Consider the following 18,617-nt stretch of genomic DNA (forward strand, 5'->3'; position numbering starts at 1 on the left):
AATCCAAATAATGATATTTTCTAGTTCAATTTTATGACGTTTGAAAGATGAAAGCAAGAGAAAAAATATATATAAACAAATGGAGACACTTTTTTTTAGTCAGTGAAAATCTTATATAATTTGAGAGAAGAAACTAATTTGTTAAAGCATTATTGTAGTATTGCATTTAATAATATTATACTACATTATTATAGTTGGATATAATTGTAATAGGTTTTGCAAAGGAAAATGCGGTAATTTAACACAATAAAAACAGTAGAGAAGATACATGTAAAATAACATTCAGATACACTTTATGTATCATTGATGTGCTTCACGCAAACACAAATTCTGTAATAGAAAATTAATCAAGAAGTAAGACCAGTTTTGAATCAAGGATGTCAAAACAGGTGATATCCATGATGATTGAGGATAATTAGGACAGAATTCCTCTGAGTAGAGCCACCCAAACTTCTCTTGGCTCATATAATAAAGCAGCTGTTTCAGACCTACAAAAAAGTGAGATGGAGTTTTATTGCCCTAACTGAATCTTGTTTGTGTTTACATGATCCTTCTCTGACTGAACAAAACAAAACAAAACAAACAAACAAAAAAAAACAGTTCAGTTCTGCCAGTCTGCTTTTAGTGGTTTATACAGCTTCATAGGAGATACTGACTTTAAAAAAATCACAAAACACATACTTTCATGTGTAGGGAACAAGGATGATGTCATCTTATAGAACTGGGACTATGTGAGACCATTTATTTAAGGAATGCTGATTCTGACTGCAGTGCAAGATACGAAAGAGATCTATCATTTCTTAGATGAGAAAAATCGTGGTTTCCAGGAAGTTCCTGTGGAAAACAAAAAGTACACTTAGATTAATGAAAGAAGAGATGTAGTAAGACACTACTAAAATGGCACACCAGCCAGGCATATTCTATGTGTCCAGAGGATGTATGGAGATTGCACTGAATGTTGCAATCTTACTCTCCACAGCTTCATTCAATCTGCATTTTGAGACAAAGAGGCACAGTCATCCTTCCCTTCTTGTTAAGGGAAATATCTGGGTATCAAATCCTCCTTGGATAGGAGAGCAAATAATACCACTGTTATATTTTTGATTGTGCAAATATTTTCATTGTATAAATGTAGGTTCTAATGCTTGGGACATTGATTCACTTTGGAAAGGGCTGCTAACATAATGGACAGAAAAACTTTGCCTATTTTGCCTATTTTCTTCATTTGTTCATTTATATTAATGAGGGGGAATTTAGAATTCTTCGTCATCTAAGAGGGCTACATCTGCCCTGCCGCCTCATCTGTTTCCTCATATCATGGGCCAGTCAAAATAGAACCAGATTAGAGCACATACATGTACACAGTGCTATAGTGTGTGTGGAAGTTACTGAGGAAGTGAGTGGTATCTTACTTTCTATAAGACGCAGAGATAGGACACAGAATGCAGGCACATAACTGTAAGATTAACATAAGTCATGTTAATCATGAATTGCTAGACAACAGAGAGGGAAGAAATATTTCACTCTCAGCTTTAATTGAGCTTAATCTTACAATGAACAGAAAATTTCCTGGGGTTTACCCAAATTCCATATTGCAATCTATACATGAAGAAAAGGTAACTTTTGTAGATTTATATTAAATACATATGTTAAAATATGTTCATGATTTTATTACTATTTCTATGATGTCTAAAATGACAGTTCAGGCCAGGTGCGGTGACTCACCTCTGTAATCCAGCACTTTGGGAAGCCGAGGTGGGCAGATCACTGGAGGTCAGGAGTTCAAGACCAGCCTGGCCAAATGGTGAAACCCCGTCTCTACTAAAACTACTATATATATATATATATATATATATATATATATATATATATATATATATATATATATATTCCACCCAGAAGTGGAGGTTGCAGTGAGCCAAGATCGTGCCATGGCACTTCAGTCTGGGCGGCAGAGTGAGATTCCATCTCAAACAAACCAAACCAAACCAAACCAAAACAAAACAAAAAACAGATAAAACAATGGTTCAATGTAAGTCTTTTAGGGAATTTTCCTGTCATCATTTGTTTTGAATGCCTTTGAAAGCATGCTGTTTCTTGAGTTTCCTAATATTGATCCTTTACGTGACTTGAATTACATAATTTTAGGATTAGGAAAACAGTTATCCATTATTCGTGTGTTTCAGGAAAGCAGAGGACGGAAGTGCTGACAAAAAGATGGAATAATAGCTGGACTCCAGAGCTATTTTCCTGGGCCACAGTTTGGTGAACACTGTATTAAATCATAGACCCACCGAATATTAAAGGAGGAAGAAAGTTGCAGATTGCCTAATCCAACCCCATCATTTTTACAGATCAGGAAACTAAGCTCAGGGGATTAAGTGGCTCATCTACAGTCACAAGCAATTTAGTAACTGAATCTGAACCAAAACCCGAATATTCTGTTTCATGGTTTAATTTATATCCCAAAATCATGCTCTCCCTCTAAATAGTATTTTTTAATTTTTTGTAAAGCCGCTATACTCACACGGTTAAAAATTTATAAAAGGTGGACAGCAAAAGGTTTACTTACTTTAGATCAAAAATTATAAAATGCAGCCAATCGATGATTTCAGGCAGAATGGAAGGTTGAGCAAGATGGTTCTAGAATGTCAGAAGCATGTTTTGGTTGCTTTTGGTTATGTATGAGATGGTACTACAAAAAAAAAAAAGTGAGCTCAGAAAAGTGAGGGTCATTTCAATGTTAAGAGGCAAGAAGCATTATGTGTTTCCACTCGGTCTGTTGAGCCTCTATCATCAGCATAAAATCATGCCTGGTTAGCTAGTTTCTATCTCCAAAAGAGTTACAGCCATATAAAGAAGACTTGGAGACAGACTTGCCTCCTGAGGCAGAGCTGCCTCAGCCAAACCGCAGATTCTTGAAAATTAGTTACGGTTTTAACTCCTGATTTTGTGCATTATTCTAACAATTAGGTAAAATATAAATGTGTAACATTGCAAATATATATTCTCTGTATTTGTATTTTATTGGTCAACTGTAAGTGACCTTCTTTGACTCCAAGAGGAGACAATCAGAAAATTATTCTTCTTTCAGTCTTTTCCTACCTTCTCTTTCCTACTTTTTCTCTTATTATTTCTTCATTGTCAGAGAATATACCTTTGCCTTCTCTGACTTAACCATAATTGTCACATTTATTTTACAGTCAAACATATTCAAAGTTTTCTGCCAGTTCTTTTGTCATGTTTTTATCAATCTTTCCTAATGAGCTGAAGTCTCTTCCTCTAGTGCTTGTCTTAAGAAGGTCTCTTGGGAATAAATTCCCGGTTTCTTGCATATTTAAAACAATGATCTGTAACTTTATACTTGAGTGTGGCTCGTCTGCATACAAAATCCTGGGTTCATGCTTCCTATCCTTAAGTATCCTTTAGACGTTGTTCCACTGACTTCTTGTGTTGACAATTTCTGTAGAGAAATCTGAGGCTAGACTTATTTGTTTCCCACCCTACAAGTGTCTTAATATTTTGCCTGTCTATCTTTAATGTCCAACATTTTTGATAGACTATGTCTTGGCCTGCTCTAGGTCAGTTTTCTATACCAGAAAGTGATCCTTTTTCTTATGAAAAGTCAAGTCTTTTCTTCTTTCATGAATTTTTTTTTTTTGGTGGCAGAATACACATAACATAAAGTTTACCATTTTAATCTTTTTTCAGTATACAGTTCAGTGACATTAAGTACATTCACATTGTTGTGCAATCATCAGTAGCATCGGTCTCAAGAATTTGTCATCTTCCCCAACTGAAACTCCATACCCACTAAACAATAACTCTTCATTTCCTCTTTCCCGTAGCACCTGGCAACCACCATCCACCATTTTACTTTCTATGAATTTGATTCTTTTATTCCACGTAAGTGTAATCATACCATATTTGTCCTTTTGTGATTGTCCATGAATTTCTTTTAAATTATACCTTTCTATATAGTTTTCCATTATTTGGTTTTCTTATTTCGCTTCCTTCAACAGGGACTCCAATTATGCCTATACTACCTAATTTAAATAGCTAACATTTTAAGCTATTTTTGTCTTTATCTTTCATATTTTAGTTTCCTATTCTCCACCTCACTATATTTTTTTATAGCAACAATTTTTCTTTGTGGTCTTCTTTCCCTATATTTTTGCAAAAATTTATATTATCTACTTTTTTTTTTTTTCTGAGGTAAGACAGATCAAAACTCAGCTCACATCTTCCTTGACATCTCTTGCCTGAGTTCTCTATTTGTGTTTCTAGTCTAATGCCATGAAGGCTGTTGTTTAATGAGGTTGTTTTTCTCAATATATGCAGAGATATTTGTCACTAACTATCACAGGCACATGACAATGTTTTGACTCTGTGGTGCGCATTGAGCTTCATTTTGTGTACTATCAGTGTATGGATGCAGTTCCAGTCCCTTTTGTATTACTCATCACTGAATGAGTTGAAATTTTCCTGGACAAGCTATTTGCAGGAGGTTGCTGTAGGGTTAGATATTCCAGAGGATCTTCTAGATTTCAAAGTCCGAATTTTCTTTCCTCTGCTGACAAATGTATCTCTCGATTGTTTGTTGCTAAAATGTCTCTTCTGGGAGAGTTTTTGTGTAACCCTCTCACCTGTGTTCTCTTCATCCAAATGGCTTTGGATAGGGATGGGGGCAGACTTGTCATCAGCACTGCTCAGACCAGTTCCCACTTCCATTAATTCAAAAAAAGGGGCTGGGCGCGGTGGCTCACGCTTGTAATCCCAGCACTTTGGGAGGCCAAAGTGATCACGAGGTCAGGAGATCGAGACCATGGTGAAACCCCGTCTCTACTAAAAATACAAAAAAATTAGCCAGGCATGGTGGCGGCCGTCTGTAGTCCCAGCTACTCGGAGAGGCTGAGGCAGGAGAATGGCGTGAACCCGGGAGGCGGAGCTTGCAGTGAGCCGAGATTGTGCCACTGCACTCCAGCCTGGGCGACAGAGCAAGACTCCGTCTCAAAAAAAAAAAAAAAAAAAAGGGATATAATTTCACAATTCACAGTGAGCCACTCACCTTCAGGAAATATACTTTTGCTGATGCTTTCTGAAATATGCTGCCACTGATCAGTTTTATAACTCTCATATTATTTCCTGCAATTTCTTATATGTAACTCTTGCCCAATACACACATTTCAATTCTGCATTCTAGTTTTCCTGAAAATGCAGTTAGAGAGGTCTTTATTATCACTGCGACTTTTGCATGATTTCTTGCAGAGGAAAAAGAAAGATGCTGACTTATGCAGGGAAATTCCCTTAATGGTTTTTTTTCTGAGCTCCGAAAACTAATATAGTTTCGAAGTGGGAAATAAATAATGCTCATGTTGTATTATACACTATTTGAGGTTAGGTTCTATGACATTATAAGCAGTGTGCTTCACGCATCACTTCGTATATTATCTTTATACTTATCTTTTTATTTATCTTTGTATCCCACAGAGAGCTTAGAACAGTATCTGTTGCATAAGAAAAGCTTAACCAACGTTTGTTGGAATCTTGATGAATAGTGGATATTATATATCCAAACAATGGTGCAATTATTTTTTGCTCATCTTAGACAAACTATGAGAAATTCTCTACCTATCCAAGAATCTTTTGCCTATTCCATTAGCTCTACCTAATGAGTTAACACTTTACTCAGTTATTTCTACGTGATTATTGTTTAAATTGTAGGACAATGATTTTAAATATGACTGTTGATAGAGTACACATTTTGACAGTAGTGTTCCTACGGACCCTCTCCTCATATACAGTAATTTGATATGTAGGATAAACAAAAAAACGGTAAAGGAAATGTTTTATATTTGGATTGGAGTGGCATAATCATTTATTTGAACATTTAAATTTGTCTGTTCCCTTTTACCTACGTCAATAGTTTATAGCAATTCACATCATGGAAATGAGTTGATCAATAAAGAATTGAAACTCTTTGATATTTTCTTAGTAGAGGACAGAGTATGACCTTTTAATGGACTTTTCCCCAGCAGTAGAATGTTTGTTTATTTTAATTTTTTAGCCTTGTTGCTCTATCTTTGTGTAACATTCAAACTGACATGATATTACAGAGGCAATTTGTGTAATTACAAAGAGTTTTCTAATCTCTGGATTTATACTGATATGTAATCTTCTCAAGATAAAATAAAAGCCCTTAGTTAGTATGCTGGCTAAGAAGATGTCAGTTTTCAATTACAATCCAGTATAGAGTAACCCTACTGAGCATGAATACTGCATTTTGTGTTAATTATCTTAATTTAATTGCTTTTCTTATTAATCTTAATACTGAACAAATGGGATCATATCTGCAATGAATTTTTTAAGAAGCTTTGCAGAGGCTTATCATTACTCACCCCCGAATTTCATTGTAAATATATGAAATATAAAAGTGTGTTACATTCTTCATCTTCATATTTAAAAAAATTTAATTCCCGTTTTTTAAGAATAAAAATGTTTATTGGTAACACTAAAAACATGAATTCTTAAATATGATGTAACTGTTTATATTTGACATTGTAAATGTTCTAATAACAATAAATATTAAGACATTATTTGGGCCGGGAGCGGTGGCTCACGCCTGTAATCTCAGCACTTTAGGAGGCCAAGGTGGGTGGATCATGAGGTCAGGAGATCAAGACCATCCAGGCTAACACGGTGAAACCCCATCTCTACTAAATATACAAAAAATTAGCCCTGCGTGGTGGCGGGCACCTGTAGTCCCAGCTACTCGGGAGGCTGAGGTAGCAAAATGGCGTGAACCCGGGAGGTGGAACTTGCAGTGAGCAGAGATCACACCACTGCCTGGGTGACAGAGCGAGACTTCATCTCAAAAACAAAACAAAACAAAACAAAACAAAAGACATTATTTGATTTATCTTCATGTAAGAAAAAATACAGTATTTTCTCTCTCATACCCCATTTTGTCATGTGGAAAATATATATATGTGCGTGTGTATATCTATATATATAGATATACACACACACTTATCTATATCATGTATGCCTATATCTATATCTTATATATCTCTGTAGCTGTACCTATCTATACCTTACATGAGCTCAAAAAGTAATATAAATTTCAAATTGGGAAGTAAGTAGCCCACATGTTTTAACAGAAACTATTAGAGGACGTGTCCCATGACTTATTTTATATTTGTGTTCTACAAAATGCTTACCATAATATGTGTGTATGTATATTTAAATTTAGTATTGATTGAAACTGTTCAAAATTGAAAACTGGGAGAATTGAAGTAAGACTATAAATCTAGATTAATATTATTAGGAACATGCTTTTTTAATTTTTGTGGATATGTAGTAGGTATATATATTTATGTAGTACATAAGATATTTTGATACAGGCATACAACGCATAACCGTCACATCAGGGTAAATAGAGTGTTCATGCCCTCAAGCATTTATCCTTTCTTTGTGTTACAAACAATCCAGTCATATTTTCCGTTATTTTTTAAATGTATGTTAAATTATTGCTGACCGTAGTCACCCTGTAGTGCTATGAAATACTAGATCTTATTCACTCCATCCAACTATGTGTTGTACCCATTCACCATTCCCCCCTTGCCCCTCCCTCCTGCTACCCTCCCAGCCTCTGGTAGCCATCGCTGTCTTATCTCTGTGAGTTCAATTGTTTTAATTTTTAGCTCCCACAATAAGTTAGAACATGCTAAGTTTTTCTTTCTGTGCCTGTCTTATTTCACGTAATATAATAACCTTCAGTTCTACCCATGTTGCTGCAAATGATAGGATCTCATTCTTTTTTTGGCTGAATAGTACTCCATTGTGCATACGTGTATTTTCTTCATTCATATGTTGATGGGCACTTAACGTTGCTTCCAAATCTTGGCTATTGTGAGTAGTGCTGCCATAAACATGGGACTGCAATCTCTTCAATGTACTGATTTCCTTTCTTTTGGGTGTATACCTAGCGGTGGGATTGCTGGGTCATATGGTAGTTCAATTTTTAGTTTTTTGAGGAACCTCCAAACTGTTTTCCATAGTGCCTGTACTAATTTACATTCCCACCAACCCAACAGTGTATGTGGGTTCCCTTTCTCTACATCCTTGCCGGCATTTGTTATTGCCTGTCTTTTGGATATTAGCCATTTTAACTGCTGTGAGATGATATCTCATTGTAGTTTTAATTTGAATTTCTCTGATAAGCAATGATGTTGAGCACCTTTTTCTATATCCGTTTGCCATTTGCATGTCTTTTTTGAGAAATGTCTATTCACATCTTTTGCCCATTCTAAAATGAGATATTTTTCCCTAGTTGTTTAAGCCACTTATATATTCTAATAATTAATCCCTTGTTAAATGGATAATTTGTAAATATTTTCTCCCATTCTGTGGGCAGTCTTTCCATTTTGTAGATTGGTTTCTTTGCTGTGCAGAAGCTTTTAATTTGATGTGATCCCATTTGTCCATTTTTGCTTTGGTTGCCTGTGCTTATGGAGTATAACTCAAGAAATCAATGCTCAGTCCAATGTCCCAGAGAGGTTCCCCAATAATTTCTTGTAGGAGTTTCACGGTTTGAGATCTTATAGTTAAGTCTTTAATTCAGTTTGATTTGAGTTTTTGTATATGGTAAAATCTTCTTCTGCATAAAAATATTGTTTTCCCAGCACTTTTTATTGAAGAGATTGTCCTTTTCCCAATGTGTGTTCTTGGCACCTTTGTTGAAAATGAGTTTACTGTAGATGTATGGATCTGTTTCTAGGCACTTTATTGTGATCCATTGATGTATGTGTCTGTTTTTATACCAGTGCCATGCTGTTTAGGTTACTATAGCTCCACAGTATTATTTGAGGTAAGGTAATGTGATTCCTCCAGTTTTCTTTTTTTTTTTTTCTTTCTTAGGATAGCTTTGGCTGTTTTGGGTCTTTTGTGATTCCATATAAATTTTAGGATATTCTTTTTCTATTTCTGTGAAGAACTTTATTAGTATTTTGATAGGTATTGCAGTGAATCAGTAGATTAGGTAATATGGAGATTTTAACAACATTGATTCTTCCAATCCATGAACATGAACATGGAATATCTTTCCATTTTTTTGGTGTCCTCTTCAACTTCTTTTATCAGTGTTTTATAGTTTTCATTATAGAGATCTTTCACCTTTTTGGTTAATTCCTAGGTATTTAATTTTTTGTAGTTGTTGTAAATAGGAATACCTTTTTGATTTCTTTTTTAGAATCTTTGCTGTTGGCATGTAGAAATGCGACTGATTTTTGTATGTCAATTTTGTATACTGCACCTTTATGAATTTGTTTATCAATTCTAATATTTTTTGGTGGAGTCTTTTCATTTTTTAAATATAAGATTATATCATCTGCAAACAAAGATAATTTGACTTCTTCCTTTCCAATTTGGATATCCTTTATTTATTTCTCTTGTTTGATTTCTCTAGCTAGGACTTCCAGTAGTATTATGCTGAATAATAGTGGTGGGAGTGGAGAAACTTGTCATGTTCCAGATCTTAGAGGAAAGGCTTTGTTTTTCTCCATTCAGTATGATACTAGCTGTGGGTCTGTCACATGTGGCTTTTATTGTGTTGAGGTATGTTCCTTCTGTATCCAGTGTTTTGAGGGTTTTTATCATGAAAGGATGTTGAATTTTATCAAATGCTTTTTTTGGCAACAATTAAAATGATCATATGGTTTTTGTCCTTCATTCTGTTAATATGATGCATCATATCGATTGATTTGTGAATGCTGAAACTTCCTTGCATCCCAGGGATAAATATCACTAGGTCACGACAAATGATCTTTTTAATGTGTTATTGAATTTGGTTTGCTATTTATTTTGTGGAGGATTTATGTATCCATGTTCATCAGGGATACTGGCCTGTGGTTTTATTTTTTCGATGTGTCTTTGTCTGGTTTTGGTATCAGGTTAACACTGGTCTTACAGAATGAGTTTGGAAGTATGCCCTCCTCCTCTCTTGTTTGGAATACTTTGAGTAGGATGGGTATTAGTTCTTTACATGTTTGGCAAAACTCAACAGTGAAGCCATAAGGTCTTTGGCTTTTCTTTGCTGGCAGACTTTTTATTATGGCTTTGATCTTGTTACTTGTTATTCATACATTGAGGTTTTGAATTTTTTTTTTTGAGACAGGATCTTACTCCATCATCCAGGCTGGAATGCAGTGGTATGATCACGGCTCACTGCAGCCTCAACCTCATGCTAAAGTGATCCTCCCACCTCAGCCTTCTGAGTAGCTGAGACCACCATAGGTGCATGCCACCAGGCCCAGCTAATTTTTTATGTTTATTTTTCATAGAGACAGGGTCTCTCCATGTTGCCCAGGCTGATCTCATGCTCTTGTGCTCAAGCAGTTTCTCCTGCCTTGACCTTCTGGGGTGTTAGGATTATAGGAATAAGCCACCATGCCAGGTCTGAATTTCTTCTTGGTTCCTTAGGATCATTATTGATTACTGTGGTAGTCAGCCTCTAAAACGGCCTCCAATAATTTCTGCCTCAGATATTCTGATCCTTATATAATCCCCTCCCCTTGAGTGGGCTGAGCTTACAGACTCATTTTTAATGACTAGAATACTGCAGAGGTGATGGGATGGCACGTCCATGATACGATTTTAAAGAGGCCGTACCTTCCTTCTGCAGTGTCTCTTTCTCTCCTTACTCATGCTGGGGGAAGCAAGCTGCCATGTCGTTAGCAGCCCTGTGGAGAGCCCCCTGTAGCGTGGTGAATAATAAGTGCCTCAATTCAACAGGCTTCAAGGAACTAAAGCTGTCTGATTACCACTCAAAGAGCTTGGAAACGGATCTTTGAGCCCCAGTTGAGTTTTGAGATGTGACCTGTAGCTTGATGACAACCTCCTGATAGACTTTGAGCCTCAGGCTCCCATTTAAGTTGTGCCCAGATTCCTGGGCCATGCAAACTATGAGATAACAAATGTTCCTTGTTTAAACTCACTACATTTTGGGAGTAATTTGTTATGCATCAGTAGATAACTAATATAATTACCAATAACCTAATCTCACTAAATCAGGGAATTCTTCTGACATAAATTTCTAAACTAGCTTTTCAAAGGCTAGCTTTTTAGAAACACGTGTTTATTCACAAATATAAAATGGGATAATCTAGTTCAAACATTCATAATCTTAAAATGTATTTTTAGATAAATGTTGGAAGTTAATAAAATTCAGGGGAGAACCTACCGTTTAGCACTTGATATTATTACAAGCTATTTCAGAACGTGTATTTTTGCATTTGCTGTAAAGCTGGTATTAAAACTGTAATAACGAAAGAGTTTACTTATGGCTTCAGCTGTATCTCTTTTTATTCAGCTGCATACCCATATATACATCGCTTCGTGAGTGCTTTAAAGTCATCTCAACTTACCTCGTTTATAACTAACTCCACGATTGTTTCCCAAACTCTCCCTCTTCTGCATTTCCTCTTCCTAGTGAATGGCCCCCTTATGCCTCCATTTCCATACTCCAAAAAAAGAGAAGTATTCTATGACAGATGCATACATTAAGTAGGGAAGAGTTAATATGCTGTAACAAATAGTCCCTAATTTGGTATAGGTTAAATAAATAACACAAAAGCACATATCTTTTTTACGTGGTTTCTTAACAAGTGGTTTCAGGTTGTTGAAGCAGCCAGCCCTGCCACCTTCAGCACACAATGTCCACTTTTGGGTTTAAGGCAGCTGCTCCACTGTTCATCATCTCTTAGTGGAAAAGGGGAAAAGGTGGGGAATAAAACATATGATCCAAGCAGTGGCACATATTACTGCTCACGTGCCACTGGCCAGAATTAGTCACAAGAACACATCAACTGCAAAGAAATTGTAATCTGAGAAATGTAATATCTAGGTGGTTGGCCATGAACCTGAATGGTCTAGCATGGTTTGGGGCTAAAATTATAGACCCTTGGGACAGACTTCTTGGGTTCAAGTCCCCGTTCTACCACTTAACACCTGTGTGATCACGAGCAAGTTATTTTTGCTTCTCGGTATACTAGGTCTTAGATCCTTCATATGGAAAATGTGCATAACCCCATATATTTGTAGGAAAAGTTTGTTTGTTTTGGTTTTGTTTTGTTTTGGTTTTGACAGAGTTTCACTCTTGTTGCCCTGGCTGGAGCGTAACAGCGTGATCTCAGCTCACTGCAAGCTCCACCTCTCAGGTTCAAGTGATTCTCCTGCCTCAGCCTCTCGGGTAGCTGGGATTACAGGCATGTGCCATCACGCCTGCTTAATTTTGTATTTTTAGTAGAGAAGGTGTTTCACCATGTTGCCCAGGCTGGTGTTGAACTCCTGACCTCAGGTGATCTACCTGCCTCGGCCTCCCACAGTGCTGAGATTATAGACGTGAGCCATGGCGCCTGGCCAGGAAAGTATTTATAAAGCATTTAGAACCGTGCTTGGTATCCTTAAATGTTTTTAGGTTATAATGAATGTTTTTAAACAGGAGATAATGGTTATCGGTGAACAGGAAGCACTTAATTTTCAGTCCCTTTCATTTTTCATATTTAACCCATCACCAAATTTTGTTGAGTTTACCTCTTAAACTGTCTCCATGGCTCACCCTGAATCCACCCTGGAGGAAGGAAAGAAAGGAAGGAAGGAAGGAGGGAGGGAGGGAGGGAGGGAAGGAAGGAAGGAAGGAAGGAAGGAAGGAAGGAAGGAAGGAAGGAAGGAAAAGAGAATACAAATCTCCACTATGACCTTTAAAACTCCGTATACCTAGCTCCAGACTACACTTTGGGCTTCTCAATCCCCAGGCTTTCAGCACTCTAGCCCCAAATCCCTTGTTTAAGTTTATTTTGTAGACATACTGTGCTTCCTCCATTCACAAGTTCCTTACACACAGTCTTCTCTCTGCCTGAAATATACCCACCCCTCCTTTCCTCCTTTAATTGACGCCTATTCCTTTTTTTTGGATTTAAATTAATTATTACATTGTATGTCAAGTCTTAGTAACTACCTAGATTACTAGGTCAGGTCCCCTTATAATGTGATCTTTCCTAGAAAGCACATATCAAAGTTTGTGATAAAGCTAATTTATTGTTGAGGTTTTTTTTAAATTTTGTCTATTCTTCTATATTGTGAACTTGTTAAAGGTAATAAGTAGGTCTGTTTCACTGATATTGTTCAAAACTCTATCTCTACCTCATAGCACATGTCTGGCACATAGTAGGAATTCAAGGAATACTTGTGATGGAAGACATGAATACCTATGAAGAAAATTACATTATGTTATTAATGAAAGCTAATACAAATATGCTGCTAAGAACAGACTCAGGGGTATCTGTTAGTAGGTAAGAATCGGAATTATACCCTGAGACAACCTATGCATAATAATTAAAAAATGACTCAAAAATAACTTTATATTCAGAAATGTGCTATCACTTTAAAAATATTTCCCCAATAAGCAAATGATTCTGAATCAGTAGAAATTATAAAGCATATACACTAATAAAACAACAGAATGTTTCTTTTTTCTTTATTGGCAAATGTATAAACACGATCAAGGGTAGAGAGTACAACGAACCCTATACACCCATCATCAACATCAATAATCACCAATGCTATGGCATACTCATTCTGTCTATCTACCCACTTTCCCTGGTGAAGTTTTTTAAAACAAATCCCCAAAATAGCCATTTAATTTCTAAATATTTCAGTATGTTTCTTTGAAATACCAATAAGAATATTTTCTTACACAATCACAATGACATTATCTCACTTAAGAAAATTTCATATCCAGGCAATATACAATACCTACTTCATATTCAGATTTTCTCTCTTATCTAAATTTATTTTTACAGTTGTTTTATTCAACTGAGGATCCAAATAAAGTCTACTCATTGTACTTGGTTATTATGGAAATAGTAATGTGTTTAAAAAAGTGTATCTGTTCAATAATAGATCTCATAACTTATGTCTCTATACCAGATAGCTAAGAATATATAGATATTTTCACTTCATTTTAGTAATCACAAGCATGACAAAGTAAACACAACTACAAATTTTTTGAAATGCCTCCAGTTAAGTGGAAGCAATGTCCTCTCCCCTTGAATATGCTTTGGAAAACTGAATATGGTAGAAATGATAGTGTGCCAATTTGGGGGCTCAGGACTTAAGAAACTAGAAGCTTCCAGCTTTGTTTCTTAGAAGATTCTCTTTGCAAACTCTAAGTTACCATGCAAGAAATCTGACTATGCTGAAAGCACAATTATGGAGAGGCCACAGATAGGTGCTCTAGTTAAGGGTCCCAGCAACACCCAGTGCTCCAGTCATCCCAACCAAGACATCAGATATGCGAGTGAAGCTGTCTTGGCCCCTCCAAATAAGCCCATATGCCAGCTGAATAGCACCTGGTGGTCTTAGTCAACACCATAGGTATCAGAAGAATTGCCCAACTGAGTCACTATATTCTTGACTTCCAGACTGTGAGGTATTATACAATGCTTGTTGTTTTAAGATGCAAAGTTTTGGGGTCATTTGCTAAGTAGCAATAGCTACCAAGAACCTAACAGAAAATATGCTTTTCTTAGAACTGCCTTAAAACTTCGAATTGTTCTTTACTAACAGTAGGTCATCATTCCCCTACGCTCAAACTAAACATGTTTAATGGAACCCACTGATATAACCCAAGAATGTAATCATTTAGCCCTGCCATTTTTTTTTTTTACATCTGGAACAATCTTTCCCAAATCCTTAGTGTGGGGGGAGTGCATTGATAACTAGTTTAGTTAATCACATCTTTTGCCAGTAATACTATAGATTTTCCTCTCAGCTTCCAAGGTCAATAGAGCTGTATTTTAAATATGCATTGGAAGAACAGCACAGAAACGCATCCAGACAAGGGTCAGAGAAAAATGGAAGAAAATAAATGAAAGCTACAGAGACATTAAATGTTTAATGGTTAGCTTCCAGGCTGCTTCATGCTACTTTAGGCCCTTATAGAGGCTTCCATGTTGCTCCTACTTTTAAAGTTTAACTAATTTCACCTTGTAAGCTTTTTAAATGTGTGAGGAAAAAGTAAATTATTCTAAAATAATGCTTTCAAATGTTTTAAATATTTTTTTCCATGAAGAGCTAGTACCAAGGGGTTAAACTAGAGATTTTTTATGATGTTTCATCCAGAAAGTGAGATTTCAAATCAAAGAGATGCTTCACAATGTCTATGTCTGTGTATTGTATTCCACCGAGGAAACACTCCATTGCTCTTAAGCATCCTCTGATGCTCTTCCAAACAGCATTTTCAGTTTAGTATCTCTGGAAATAAGAGCAAATGTCAAAATTTCCTTCCTAGTTGTCTCTTATTAGTTTAATTTTTTAAACCAAAAAAAAAAATAAAGTTTTTCCTTGAACAACTATGGTCAATTTCTTTCTTGTTGGCACAAAAGAACATCACATGCAATATTTCTGTGAAATAACTTCTTTGAGTCACAAATATAGTATATCGTGAGTCTTTTTCTTACAGTACTTATTCATAAGAAACTCTTTTTTTTTCTTTTTCAGGTACTATTTTCTAAATTTCCAACGTCTTTTTCCCCTTTCCTTTATTTATTTGCGTTTTAAACAACTTCATTTATAAATCTGGTGACCAAGCATAGGGACTGCAGCCAAAGCACATTGTATCTGGTTCTCTTTCAAAAAGACAAGAACATATTTCTTTTTAGAGTGATCAAAGGGACAGGGCAGTTGGCAAATTTCAATGCATGATTATGGGTTGAACATTGTCCTGTTCCCTCAATGGCCAACTGTTGAAATAATTCATTGGCTAAGAAAGTCTCAGTTACTTTTTCTGGATAAGGTTTGTGTTTTAATTTTATCTGGACAGTTAGAAAATGCAATTCTTTCCTATGGCTCACAAATAATAAATTTCAAATCTATATGTCAATGGCAGAATGAAAACATTGAAACATTTTCCAGGAACCAAATAGCTGGCATCTTGCTGATGTATCCTTTGTTAGAAACCACAGCTGAAAGCTCTGTGATGATTCTAACCAACAAGTGCTAACAGGTTTTTTCTCCAAATGTCCCCCATGAAAGACAGATATAGGGCACTCCGTCACTGTAAATCCCTGCTTGCCTTCTAACAAAAGCATCTGGAAAGTACCAAGATAGCACCTGCAGCCAAGATTGTCACCAATCTAATTTATAGAATTTTTTTTTTTTTTAAAAAAAACCTCCTAGTAAGCTTCCAAATGAGTCAGCTATATCCATCTTCAATAGGCAGGCAGCTGACTTTCTTCTTTTAGGTTTCTGGTAATATTTTACCTCCTTTTACAAATCAAGGACACGTTCATAAACTAGGAGAAAAGAAAACAGTGCCCTTTGTTTAATTCAACTTTAGCTGTCTTCGCTTAAACAACAACAACAACAACAAAAAAGCAGAGAGTAACAGTAGATAGGCTGGAATTGTCCTATTGAAATTGACATAGTGATTAGATAGCATTTAACTTATTCTATATATACTAAGGAAATTTAGTATTAGTGGCATTACTAGGCATTTTGATTAAGTAGCAAAGCATACCTAGGCTTTGAAGTTATGGGAGCAGCAAAAGAAACTAGAAGAATCCATCCCCTCAATACATTTTACAACAGAGAAATCTCTACAGGTGACAGTACATCGGAGAAGTTTTCATATGGTGACTAATTCACTCAGAGGTGAAAAAGTAGACGAGAACAGAGATATTAATTGCATTTAACCTGGACGTATGTCTTTGGAGTCAGAATGGCCTAGAATCAAATCCTAGTATGCCCCATGGCAGTTGTTGCCTGGCTCGTTACTGAACTTCTCTAAGCCTCACTTTCTTTCTCTCTCTCTAGGGGATCAAAGAACACATTCCTCAGGGTGACTGTGAATATTTTATTACTGGAATAAAACTAATACAGAGCAATATATTTTACATGACTAACTCTGAATTTCAATAATGTAAACTTTTATTAAAAATAAAGTTATTTAACTGAACTGGAACTGACAACACCTTAATAAAAATTTAATAGGTAAAGTAAAAACGGGAGTTTCCTTACATGGCAACATTTCCCCGAACAGAACTTTTGCTAAGCTTAAAGTGTCAAGTTATATAAAAAATATGCAGCTGGCTTACTTATACTAAAATATAAAACCAAAACTTTAAAAATATTTCAAGATGATTGAGTTTCATCTGATTGTTAATGGGGGCAATACAGCTACCATGGGGTGCTAATGTGAAGGCATAGGTAAGCTGTATCTAGTTCATGCCATGACAGATGTTTGTAATCAAACCAAACTAACTGTAACCTTCTAAATTTCCTGGATTTGATTTAGTTGAATCAAAAGAATTCAAGACTTTATTAAATGTGTGAAGATTGTTTGGAATGATATGAAGGAATAGCAAAGTGCAATGTAACCATGGTGCTAAAATTTGAATAAGTTATAGCTCATGTGCTTGGATCTTTTGTATATTGGTATTTAAAATTGCAAGCAATATTGTAAACTTTTTATAGAGTGTATAAAACATTCTGCTATATGATCTTAAGGTGGATGCTATCCAATCGTCTGACATGTTTCTTTCTGATTATTCTTAGGACTAAATTTATTGCACTTTAGCTTGCTAAGATTATTCAAAACAGGTATTAAATATCTGTGTGCATATATAGAAGCTCCTCTGAAGAAGTAAAATTCAACACTGGAGATGCCTATGATAAAATAATAATAATAATAACAGGAAAAGCAAAATATGAAAGAAATAGAGAATCTGATTTACAGAAATACGTTTCTTTGTATTCAGTCTGCTACTTTGCAATGGGAAGTGGCTGGAAGTATTTTTTTCAGGGAGCTAGTCACTACTAAAATAACTATAACTAGTAGGTATATCTGGACTTTTAAACCCAGGAATCACTCTATGTGGCTTTAGCCATCAGCCTAAAAGAAATAATATGTAGGCATTACTCACCAGTAGCATACTCTACACATGCATTCTTATGTAATTATAATCCTTATTAGCATATTACTTTTCCCCAAAGCCAGAGTGGGATAAGAAACAGGGAAAGGGGAGGAGGATGACTAATGAACCGTACAAGTTCCTTTATGATTTAGTTACATAAAATATAATCTTACAATAAAAAAATAAAAAATTTCTAGATCTTCAGGGAAAACTGTCATTAAAACACATGGCTTAGAGTGACAATATGCAGCATGGGGGGGTGGAAAGAGAAAATCTGAGATCAAAAAGAACATGAGAATGAATTTTAAAATCTCATTAAGAAAAAGAAAGCAAGTGACTAGAGAAAGTACAGTTCATTACTTTAAAAACTGTCACCAAATGAACACTGCTTCTAGATTTATCTTCCTGTCAATTTAGCCCCAAGATGTTGGGCCATTGTATAACAGTCCCCGGAAAGCAATAGAGACATATTTTAGAGATCAGAAAAAGAAATGAGTCTAAAGTAAATTTCTAAACATAGTAGAGATCTAATGGTGACAAGTTGAGTACCAAAAGTTTGATTTCAGCCAAAAGAAAATGAATAATTTTTTCAAAGTTTTGACTCAATAGTTAGAACCAAATAGTAATTGGGTTAACATAAAGCAT

The sequence above is a fragment of the Symphalangus syndactylus genome, chromosome 5 (assembly GCF_028878055.3).
Source record: "Symphalangus syndactylus isolate Jambi chromosome 5, NHGRI_mSymSyn1-v2.1_pri, whole genome shotgun sequence".
NCBI lineage: Eukaryota > Metazoa > Chordata > Mammalia > Primates > Hylobatidae > Symphalangus > Symphalangus syndactylus.